Below are 12585 nucleotides of genomic sequence, written 5' to 3'. Positions count from 1 at the left end.
AGGGTTCACAAATAAACGTATCCAGGTGTTGGAATGGCCAAGTCAAAGTCCAGACCCGAATCCAATCGAGAATCTGTGGAAAAAGCTGAAGACTGCTGTTCACAAACACTCTCGATCCAACCTCACTGAGCTTGAGCTGTTTTGCAAGGAAGAATGGGCAAGAATTTCAGTCTCTGGATGTGCAAAACTGATAGAGACATACCCCAAGCGACTTGCAGCTGTAATTGCAGCAAAGGGTGGAGCTACAAAGTATTAACGCAAGGGGGCCAAATAAAATTGCACGCCCCATTTTTCAGTTTTTTATTTGTTGTGCTCTAAAAGCAATGCACATGAATACGGAAGGGAACAGAGTGATAGTAGCTTGACAGACAATTTGGCAAAGAATCAATGTTTCATAGGAGCTTTAGGCACTTTGTTACTAGCATCTAGTCACAAACACACACCAGTTGGAACACAGGTTGTTACATAGAGCATAGTTTTACATCATCAACAATTTGATTCCCAAATAACTATTATCTGAGAACTTAGCAAAAGTAGTTGGAAAGCTAATAAATCTCACATGTACTGTGTGTAGTCTTCTTTAAGATATTGCTTTGTGACACAGTTCATCTGCAGTTTTGTCATTTCTTTAAGGACACAAACAATGTTCAGTCATGGTCAGGTACAAGCAGTGAAAGAAAATGCTGATTAAAAGTCCACAAGGAAACTTTGACATACTTTGCCAAAGCCTTGAGAACTGTTGATTGAAATCACTTTAAATGATTACAAATGTCAATCTATAAAGAAATTAGGATTGGTTTAATACTTTTGTGGAAGACTCAACATCAATACTTGGCTTAAGTATGAAAGCATGAAACAGTACTTAATAAAGTGCCATTTGGGAGCCAAGAGTGGGCTGTTTTGTTGATGAACTAAGCCAAGAAATCCACTGCCATATTGTTCTCTGCGACTCCATATATTTAAACTATGCTGAATCATTGTTACAAAGGTAAAAGGCATCTCAGCAGAGTTGAAGTGTGGGCAATCTGGTGGTAAGAGAAAGAACCATAAACAAAAGGTCATTCTCAGATACAGTACCTCTTACAAGTATTCACACCCCTTGAACTGTTTCACCTTTAGTCATGTTACAGCCACAAACCTCATTGTATTTTATTGGGATATGTGACAGACCAGCACAAAGTTTCACCACAGACTATCGATTGAATTTACTGTTAAAACCAGTGATTTACATGCACTGAGCGCAAAGTGTACTGGAGTCAAATTCCTTGTTTGTGTGCACAATGTTGGCAATAAAGCTGATTTTGATTCTGATCTTATCCTCACTGTCTGACATCAGATCAGACAGCCTTTCTTGTTTTAAGTAAGTTAGGATTACCTGTTTTCTTTTTTCTGAATATCAGAGTAATACGATATGTTTGAGAGACTGTTGTAAAACTTTCTAAAGAGTCACACATTTACAAACATGTTGTAAGCATATTTGGTAGATTTAATTGTTATAAATTGGGTCAAACGTTACAGGTATTGTTCCACAGGCTTCTAACAATATAATTTTAGCCTATTCCTTTAGACAGAACTGGTGTCACTGAGTCAGGTTTGTAGACTGCCTTAAACACAGTTTCTGCTCTGCCCACAAATTATCTATGGGACTGAGATCAGGCCTTTGTGGTGCTCACTCCAAGACGTTAAGCCACATTATTTGGAAATACGCTTATGGTCATTGTCCATTTAGGAGTCTCATCTGTGCCCAAACTATTACTTCTTGGTTGATGTCTTGGGATGTTGCCTCAGTTTTTACACACAATGTTCCTTCCTCCTGATACCTTTTGTTTTGTGAAGTACACCAGTCTCTCTTGTAGCAAAACACCCACACAAGATGATACTGCCACCCCCGTACATCACAGTGGGAATAGTGTTAGTATGATACAACAGCGAGCTTCTGTAGGTTTTTGCTCTAAATGTAACCATGGCAACTGTGGCCAACCACTTCCACTTTAGTTTGAACAGACCACGAAACATGACCCCAGAAGTTAATGTTTTTGTCCCTGAGTACATTCATTTGGTCAGAGGGATATCCATTGTCTTCTGCCAAACAATGTTTTGCATGTAGGACAAAAGGTATATATTTTGGGTCCTTACATCCTTTTTAATCCAAGTTGGGCTTTAAATCTGTATATTGACTGCATCTTTTTGCATAGGGTTTGGGTTTTGACTATACTGTCTGAAAGACTGACAAAGAACAAGGACTTCGAAAGATTCTGATCCAATTAAAGATTTTGTCTTTTAATTAAATGAATTGCCCTGAGGCAGACCATTTCATCTGTACATCCTCTGTTTCGCTGTAATGAGAAAGTGGCGAGATAACACTTAGGATAATTTACGGACCCAATAAAAATGGATGACTCAGTGTAATTTTCCAGCGCTTCTGAATATGATTACAGACAGATACAGGTCATTAAAATAATAGATCTCTATGAGTATTCACATTACAGTGGCTGCCAAAAAAATCTCAACTGGTCAGCTTCATCTTGATTTGATTTTATGAAGAGATTCACCTTTTTCTTTTCTCCTGGGAAGGACATGTTAGCAATTTAATGTAACAAAACTGTACAACTTTCCTGTCATTGTCTGCCCCTTTTCGCTTGTTGTCATTTATTAGCTGAAGGCAAACAGGGCAGTAGAGGATAAATCCTGACATAATTATTCGTGATGAACTTCATAATGTTCTTGCTGTTATAAAGCACCATTTACCTAAAGGAGGCAGCAAACACACATACCTCATCACAACAAAGAGAAATCCCTTGGACTTTTCTCTAATGGCCTAAGTGATTGGCTATTGATTCTTTATACACTTAATCCACTTACCTGCACTCTCTCTGAGCTGACAGGAAGGGTGGATAGGGACAGTAGAGCAAGAACAAAATGCTCCTTGAAGGTGACCTTCCTTCCAGCCAACTTATGATGCATGCAAATCCTGAAGACTTAAACTTTTAACAAACTTCTAGCACACACACAAAATCATCCTTATGGTGAAGCACCACAAGGTCATACAGCTCACATTCAGTCAGATTAGACAGAGAATGTCCGTGAACAGCAATTTCTTTCGGTTGCCACAGATTCCGTAATTGGCTTTAGGTCTGGACTTTGACTAGGCCATTCTCACACATGAATTTTCTTTGATCTAATTTGTTACATTGTTGCTGTCCTGTATGTTTAGGGTTGGTGTCTTACTAGAAGGTTTAGATTCTGTTTTGTTTTTTTTATTTCACAATTGTATTGAATGTAACAGCAATATTTACTAATGTACTAATGTACTAATGTTACGAACATTCACATGCTCAAAGGAGTGGACAGAAGTATAAACTTAAACTCAAACTCAAACACTCTTCTTATTTATCAAGAACACATACTTATTTCTATGCGAAATTTTTAATCCAAAACAAAAGAAAGGCCCCTCCTTGAACCGTCACCTTAACGTGGTGGAGGGGTTTGAGTGCTCAAATGATCCTAGAGGCTATGTTATCTGGGGCCTAAATGCCCCTGGTAGGGTCTCCCATGGCAAACAGGTTCTAGGTGATGGGTCAGACAAAGAATGGTTCAAGAACCCCTCATGAAAAACACAATATCGAGGCACGTGACGTCGCCCGGTACGGCGGAGCCGGGGTCCCACCCTGGAGCCGGGCCTGGGGTCGGGACTCGTCGGAGAGCGCCTGGTGGCCGGGTTGCTGCTCGCGGGACCCGGCCGGGCCAAGCCCGAACGAGAGACGCGAGGCCATCCCCCAGTGGGCCCACCACCTGCAGGGGGAACCGTGAGGGACCGGTGCAAAGAGGATTGGGTGGCGGACGAAGGTGGAGACCTCAACGGCCCGATCCCCGGATGCTTAGGCTGGCTCTAGGGACGTGGAATGTCACCTCGCTGGGGGGGAAGGAGCCTGAGCTTGTGCAGGAGGTCGAGAGATATCGACTAGAAATAGTCGGGCTCGCCTCCACGCACAGCGTGGGCTCTGGAACCCATCTCCTTGAGAGGGGTTGGACTCTCTTCTACTCTGGAGTGGCCCACGGGGAGAGGCGGCGGGCTGGTGTGGGTTTGCTTGTTGCCCCCCAGCTCAGCCGTCTCGTGTTGGGGTTTACCCCAGTGGATGAGAGGGTTGTATCCCTGCGCCTTCGGGTTGGGGAGAGGTCTCTGACAATCATTTCAGCCTACGGGCCGAGTGGTAGTGCAGAGTACCCTGCCTTCTTGGCGTCCCTGTCGGGGGTGCTGGATAGTGCCCCTCCCGGGGACTCCATTATTCTGCTGGGGGACTTCAACGCCCACGTGGGGAACGACAGTGACACCTGGAGAGGCGTGATCAGGAGGAATGGCCTCCCCGATCTGAATCCGAGTGGTGTTTTGTTATTGGACTTCTGTGCTAGTCACGGATTGTCCATAACGAACACCATGTTAAAACATAAGGGTGTCCATCAGTGCACTTGGCACCAGGACACCCTAGGCAGGAGGTCGATGATCGACTTTGTTGTCATATCATCAGACCTTCGGCCGCATATTTTGGATACTCGGGTGAAGAGAGGGGCTGAGCTGTCCACTGATCATCACCTGGTGGTGAGTTGGATCCGCTGGAGGAGGAGAAAGCCGGACAGACTCGGCAGGCCCAAGCGCATAGTGAGGGTCTGCTGGGAACGCCTGGCGGAGCCCTCGGCCAGGGATGTATTCAACTCCCACCTCCAGGAGAGCTTCGACCAGATCCCGGGGGATGTTGGAGACATAGAGTCCGAGTGGACCATGTTCTCTGCATCTATTGTCGATGCTGCTGCCCATAGCTGCGGCCGTAAGGTCTGCGGTGCCTGTCGTGGCGGCAATCCCAGAACCCGGTGGTGGACACCGGCAGTAAGGGATGCAGTTAAGCTGAAGAAGGAGTCCTATCGGCTGTGGTTGGCTTGTGGGACTCCTGAGGCGGCTGACGGGTACCGTGAGGCGAAGCGTGCTGCGGCCCGGGCTGTGGCAGAGGCAAAAACCCGGGCCTGGGAAGAGTTCGGTGAGGCCATGGAGAAGGACTACCGGTTGGCCTCGAAGCGATTCTGGCAAACCATCCGGCGCCTCAGGAAGGGGAAGCAGTGCTTTGCGAACACTGTTTATAGTGGGGGCGGGAGACTGCTGACCTCGACTGAGGACATTATCGGGCGGTGGAAGGAGTACTTCGAGGATCTCCTCAATCCTGCCATCACGCATTCCATGGTGGAAACAGAGGCTGGGGACTCGGGGTTGGACTCTTTCATCACCCAGGCTGAAGTCACCGAGGTGGTTAAAAAGCTCCGCGGTGGCAAGGCTTCGGGGGTGGATGAGATCCGCCCTGAGTACCTCAAGTGTCTGGATGTTGTAGGGCTGTCATGGTTGACACGCCTCTTCAACATTGCGTGGCGGTCGGGGACAGTGCCTCTGGACTGGCAGACTGGGGTGGTGGTCCCCCTTTATAAGAAGGGGGACCGGAGGGTGTGTTCCAACTACAGGGGGATCACACTCCTCAGCCTCCCTGGTAAGGCCTACGCCAGGGTATTGGAGAGGAGAGTCCGACCGATAGTCGAACCTCGGCTTCAGGAGGAACAGTGTGGTTTTCGTCCCAGCCGTGGAACACTGGACCAGCTCTATACCCTCTACAGGGTGCTCGAGGGTTCATGGGAGTTTGCCCAACCGGTTCACATGTGTTTTGTGGACCTGGAGAAGGCATTCGACTGTGTCCCTCGTGATGCCCTGTGGGGGGTGCTCCAGGAGTATGGAATCGGGGGCCCTTTATTAGGGGCGATCCGGTCCCTGTACGAGTGGAGCAGAAGTTTGGTCCGCATTAAGTCGGACCTGTTCCCAGTGCATGTTGGACTCCGGCAGGGCTGCCCTTTGTCGCCGGTCCTGTTCATAACTTTTATGGATAGGATTTCTAGACGCAGCAAAGGGCCGGAGGGGGTCTGGTTTGGGGACCAGTGGATTTCGTCTCTTCTTTTTGCGGATGACGTGGTCCTGCTGGCCCCCTCTAGCCAATACCTACAGCATGCGCTGTGGCGGTTTGCAGCCGAGTGTGAAGCGGCTGGGATGAGGATCAGCTCCTCCAAGTCCGAGGCCATGGTACTCGACCGGAAAATGGTGGCTTGTCCTCTTCAGGTTGGAGGGGAGTTCCTGCCTCAAGTGGAGGAGTTTAAGTATCTCGGGGTCTTGTTCACGAGTGAGGGAAGAATGGAGCGGGAGATCGACAGACGGATCGGTGCAGCTGCCACAGTAATGGGGGCGCTGTGCCGGTCCATTGTGGTGAAGAGAGAGCTGAGCCGAAAAGCAAAGCTCTCAATTTACTGGTCGGTCTACGTTCCTACCCTCACCTATGGCCATGAACTTTGGGTCATGACCGAAAGAACGAGATCACAGATACAAGCGGCTGAAATGAGCTTCCTCCGTAGGGTGGCTGGGCACTCCCTTAGAGATAGGGTGAGGAGCTCGGCCATCCGGGAGGAGCTCGGAGTGGAGCCGCTGCTCCTCCACATTGAGAGGAGCCAGTTGAGGTGGCTCGGGCATCTATACCGGATGCCTCCTGGACGCCTTCCTCGGGAGGTTTTCCAGGCACGTCCCACCGGGAGGAGGCCCAGGAGACGGCCCAGGACACGCTGGAGGGACTATGTCTCTCGGCTGGCCTGGGAACGCCTTGGGCTCCCCCTGGAGGAGCTGGAGGAGGTGTCTGGAGAGAGGGACGTCTGGGCGTCTCTGCTGAGTCTGCTGCCCCCGCGACCCGGTCCTGGATAAGCGGAAGACGACGAACGAACGAACAAAAGAAAGGTTAAACATAATTAAGTGCATTTCATAAATTCTTGTGTTTCAGTGGACAATGTTACCATATAAATGGTAAATGGACTGAACTTATATAGCGCTTTTCCAGTCATACAGACCGCTCAAAGCGCTTTACACTAGCACCACATTCACCCAATTGCACTCACTAACGCTCACACATTCATACACTGATACGCAGATTGGTAGGCAACTTGAGGTTAAGTGCCCTGCCCAGGGGCACATTGACATATGGCAGGAGGAAGCTGGATTTGAACCCACAACCTGATCATTATTATTTAACAAGTCAATGTTAAAATCACCACACACAAACAGAACCTTGTTGGTTATTCCAGTTAATTTACTCTCCATCCAGTCATTAAAGTGTCTATGCTGAACCCAGGTGATCTGTATATACAACTTATAATTATATTTCAACTTGTTTTTGTACAAATTATTTTCAGTCATACTTGACATATTATACAGGACTCCAATGTTGAATGACTTGTCCATATAAATTGCTACTCCACCTCCAGCTTGGTTTTTTTCTGTACATAAACCGTAACTCATATCCATCAAGCTGAAAAGTGTCCTTTTCTGTCTTCTTCCAAGTCTCTGATGCAATAACATCAAATGAGCATGAAAATGTATATAACTATTTCTTGACTTTATCGAAGTTGTGGTACAGACTTCTGATGTTAAAATAGAGGATTTTCAAGATATATTCAGATGTAAAGTTGTGATTATATTGTTTATTTGTGTAATAACTGCAACTGGTGTTGGCGTTTGAATAAAAAGTTTATATCTGGGTTTATGTCAGAATGACCAGATGTGGTTAAATGAGTTTGTTGCATGTTGAGCATTAGTTATGTTTGCGGGTATAGTGTTAATGCCTTCATGTAATGTAATCTATATGTATTTGTCCAGCTCCTCCAGACTTTTGTCTGCTGCGGTGTTCTGTTCAGTTTGATGAAGATCTTACAGCTTGATGTCAATGTGCTTTGTGTTTTTCTCTGTTTCTGTAGCTCCCTTGCTTCAAAACCTCAACCCCAGTCTCAAGTCTACTGCAGCCTCTAACAAGTTTTACTCCAGATATTTTACCATCATTTCTGACCAGCCTCCCTCTACCTGCTGAAGAAAAGTATCCCCAAAACATAATACTGCCACCACCATGCATTGTTAGTTTTCTGCCACACAGAGCAACAACGTTTGAGTTGGGTTCGTCGGACCAAAAGATCTTCTTTCACGTGTTTACCGTACTAATGGCAAACTTCAAACAGGAAGCGTTATGGCTTTCTCACAAACCTACCTATAAAGCCCATTTTGTGGATTTCATGCCTAATAGTTGTCCAATTATTAGATTTTCTCACCTAAGCTGTGAGTGTCTGCATCTCATTCAGAGTTATCGTGAGCCTGTTGGTTGCTCTTTTAATTAATGTTCTCATTTCCAGTTTAGGTTATGTCTTGGTCTTTTTTTAATGTTGGATTGAATAGAGCTCTGTGCGATGTTTAAAGCTTGAGAAATTACTTTATAACCTGACTCTGCTTTAAACTTCTCCACAACTTTCTTCCTGCCCTGACCTGCTGTGTTCCATCGGTCTTCATGATGCTTTTTGGTCACTAATGTTCTCTAATAAACATCTGAGGCCATCACAGAGCCACTGGATTGATACAGAGAATAGACAATTGGTTGCACTGGATTTTAGAGCTATTAGAGTAAAAGGGTCTGAATGCATATTCACAGCACATTTTTATGTTTACTAGACGTAAACTTTTGAAAACCATCATTCATCTTCCACTCGTACAATCCTAATAAAATACACGAAGGTTTGTAGTTGTAAAGCGATAATGCAGTAGTTAATTAAGATCATAAGCACTGTAAATATTCTTAGCAGACATATATTTCTACCATCCACTGAGCTGAGAACATTCTTTAGATGTTTGATCAGAATTAGATTGGCAGATACTTTACAGATTTTTGCTTCAGATGATAGCAGCTGTGAAGAACAAAAAAGAAAGAAGTTCACACTGCACAGCTGCAGCTTTTCTTCACACATCCTCCCGGTTTACAGGGTGTTGAGACTGTTGCATTTTCTCTGTTTCAGGGCTTTGATTTCAAACATAGCAGCTCATTCTGAGCATCAGTTGTGGGAAAGAGCAGCAAGGATTAACACAACAGAGGCCTGTTGATAGCAGGTGCTGGACCTTCCCATCCCAGGCCAACATTCCTGCCCTTCTTACCCCCCACCCCCTCCGGGGTCTGTGAATGCACTATCTCCAGCCACACCATCTGGGGCTGTTTGTTCTGATGGGAGGTTCGGATGGAAGAGTGTTTGCAGTGCTTCAGTCACTCAGCACACATAGTCCAGGTCCACAACTACTACGATTAAAAATGTTAATTCCCTCAGAGAGCCACTACGTGTCGTCCGAGGCTATGCTAATCTTCACACCTTCCTCTTGGAGATTGACCATAAAAACTGCTGTTGAGCCAACGTGTAGAACTGCAATGATCCAGTTTGTCACCAAGATCCAAACCTGCAGATCTATAGGGTAAAACTACACGTGAGATCTGACACACTGTAAGAAGCCCTTTGTAGGATTTCAGCATTGCTCGTATAGTTAGAGCTAGTAGTATCACCATATCTGCACAGCTTTATTTTATAGTTTAGCTCTCGAGCTATTTCGTTGCTGATAAGGTTCTCTTAAGCTCAGCAGTTTCCATTTTAAGTGCAAAATCACAGAGAAGAGAAGAAATCTGTTCCCCATCATCTCCACACCTCTTATCATAAGCAGGCTGTGAACACCATGTCTCCACAACCAGATGCACTGACAGCCCCTATGACATTTGTCCAGTTAGAGACACATTTTGTACCAGTCAAAGAGACCAATGGAAAAACATTTTAAAGACCGTCACTAGAAAACTACTTAAACCTTTGCTGCTTCTGTTGGATTTAAGAGAGAAAGTACACCATGTGCTGCTAATCAAATGCAGTTGATCATTTGCAGCTGTGCCCAACTTTACAAAAGCAGGAGTTTTAGCAGTTTGCTGGTCTGAAGAGTACAGATGTACCCTATGCCAAGAAGGAAAGACATCAGCAATGACTATAAAAGCAGGTGTTGTTTTCCACCAATCTAAGGCTACGATCAGATTGTAGGTCTTGATGCTAAATTTTCATGTTTTACTGAAATAAAATTTTCTTTTGCAAAGTCGTTCGAACTACTAATTACCAGACTTCAGTCTGAATGGTTCAGGACCTCAAAATGACCCACATGTGCAGAAGGAGAATGTCGACGTCACATAGGACCATGCTGTTTATGGAGGTAATAATGGATGTTGGCGTCTATGTGGTATTATTAAGTTGCTGAGCAATGGAAGTTGACAATATTATGACCGCATCATAACAAGACAAAGAAAGGCAAGAAAAGAGAGCAAAACTATTAACAACGGTCTTTTGTGAAGGAGTGACTGCTACTTCAGTAGAGAAGACTGTGTGGATCCGTAGTTGGAGCCCAGATAATGACCTAAAAGCCAGATAAAATGCGATATGACCATTCAGAATTTGAAAGCTATCAGATATGCATCCAATTTAGTACCACGTAAGAAAGTGGCACAATTCAGATTTTTTAGCAACAGAAGATCAGCCGTTCTGCCTTGAAAAAGTCAGGTATGGGTCGCATTTGCCTGCAGTGTAAAAGTAACCTATGAAAGGTTGTAAGCCAATTTCCAAACTATTTGAAGTACAAGTAAGAGTTTATTTGCAAGAGAAAATTATTTTATGATTGTCATCAAATTCACCAGAGAGTCCAATGTCCAGAGAAATTACTACCCCCACAGAAGCTTTTCAAACTCTACAAGCCTCAGTTAGCAACGTGACAACTGGAAGTTAACTCAAGCATGGCCGTGGAAATTTGATGATATGGGCATGTTTGGAACGGGATCTCCACCTAGATGTCACTGCGTTGAGCATCAACTCCTCTGTGTACGAAAATATAAAAAAATCAAATGTACAATATATTGGACACCTACCTACCTAGCCTAACCCTCTTTAGTCCCTGGGATTCAGATATTTAATCAGACTAAGTTGTTCACATTATGAATTATTTACAGTGCTGTGAAACAATATTTACCCCTTTATAAAACATCTTCTGTTTTTGCTTTTTTGTCCCACTTAAATGTTTCAAATCATCAAATATATTGTAAAATCTGGCAAAGATAATTTGTGTAAGTACAAAAAGCTGTTTTCAAATGATAATTTCTATGACTATGTCTCTTGGCTGGCCTGGGAACACCTTGTACTCTTCTCGGAGGAGCTGGAGGATGTGTCTGGGGAGAGGGAAGTCTGGTTGTCTCTACTGAGTCTGGTGCCCCCGTGACCTGGTCCTGGATGAAGTGGAAGACGACGAGTACGAGACTTGCCGTAATTGATTTAACCATGAATTCTGCTCTTTAGCAGACAATCCAGAAGACTGTCTGGCCATCAGTTAGTGACCCTAAAACATGCCTCTGTTTTTCAACAGGAAAATGATCTGAAACACATCTGTAGGTTCACCTCTGAATGGCTCTAAAAAAGAGAGGGATTTGAAGGGAGTTTTTCTCTCCACTGTCGCTACATGCATGCTCAGTATGAGGGATTGCTGCACAAGTCAATGCAGTTGTAACCAACTCTTGAAAGTTTGTGGTCAGTCGTATTATAAATCCAACAATGGGGAAAAGTGAAAATAAATCATTAAATCCCTGAATTAATAAGCCATTCACATCACTGTTGAGTGTAAGTAGACTTCTGAGCAGCACCGGAAGCCCTGTCTCTCTCTCTTACTGTTGCCCTAAGCTCTGCAGGTTAGAACTAATGTAATCACAGAACCCTGCAGAAGCTGACCCTGACGTATAGCTATTCTCAGCTAGTTATACTAAACCAAACAGGCCATCAGTCTCTTTCTGTAATCGGACACCGTAGATTAGATGGAGACGGCGGCATTTCCCAGCCGAGTAGACTTAGTTTCTGTTTATTTGGACTTAATTACCAAGGAGAGTGGAAACCCTACAGCTTCCGAAGAGGGAGCCTATTCAGGACGAGAGGAAGAAGAGTGTCATAAGAACAATTTGGCAACACAGGTGAGACAGTTCTGGAAGATGTTTGACGCTTCTCTTGGTGGTCCCCTTTTGTTCTATTGAGTCTAAGAAGCTGAAGAGACAGAAATATTGGAATAAGAAAGGTACTTCACCAGTTTGGACACCATAACCTGAGTGTGTAAATAGATCTCTTTGTCTTTGCTTGCAGGTATCCTGTCTTGATGCCAGCAGTTTGTCTCAAGCCGTGGGTGCTTTCCAAGAGCTGAATGAATGAACAAGAGTTTATCACTCTTAAAGCCTATGAGATGCCAACTAGTCTTATCTGATCTGCATTGTTTAAAACTGCTGATATTACAACCCCTAAGAGATATTTATCCCCATGTGATGCTTGACCCTTTAATAAACCAAACTATGGTCAATATGACTTAGATTTTTGGACCAAAATTTGAGAGACAGAATTTTAGGAAGTGATGCCGATTAATAAAAAAACAAACTAAGGTAAAGGCTGACACGTCAGGACTGCAGTTCTTCTCCATTCTTCAATACAATATATTTTTTTAAATGTGTGTTTTTTCCTTCCACCTCACAATGATGCACTGTTTTTGAGATGGTCTATTGCATGAAATGCTTATATGAGGTTTGCGTTTGTACCAAGACAAAATGTGAAGAGTTCAAGGGGTGTAACTGCTTTAAAGAAAAACAAACATACTACAAACGG

Source organism: Girardinichthys multiradiatus, chromosome 8 (assembly GCF_021462225.1).
Source record: "Girardinichthys multiradiatus isolate DD_20200921_A chromosome 8, DD_fGirMul_XY1, whole genome shotgun sequence".
In the NCBI taxonomy this organism is placed as follows: Eukaryota; Metazoa; Chordata; class Actinopteri; order Cyprinodontiformes; family Goodeidae; genus Girardinichthys; species Girardinichthys multiradiatus.
Note: the sequence above shows the minus strand (reverse complement) of the source record.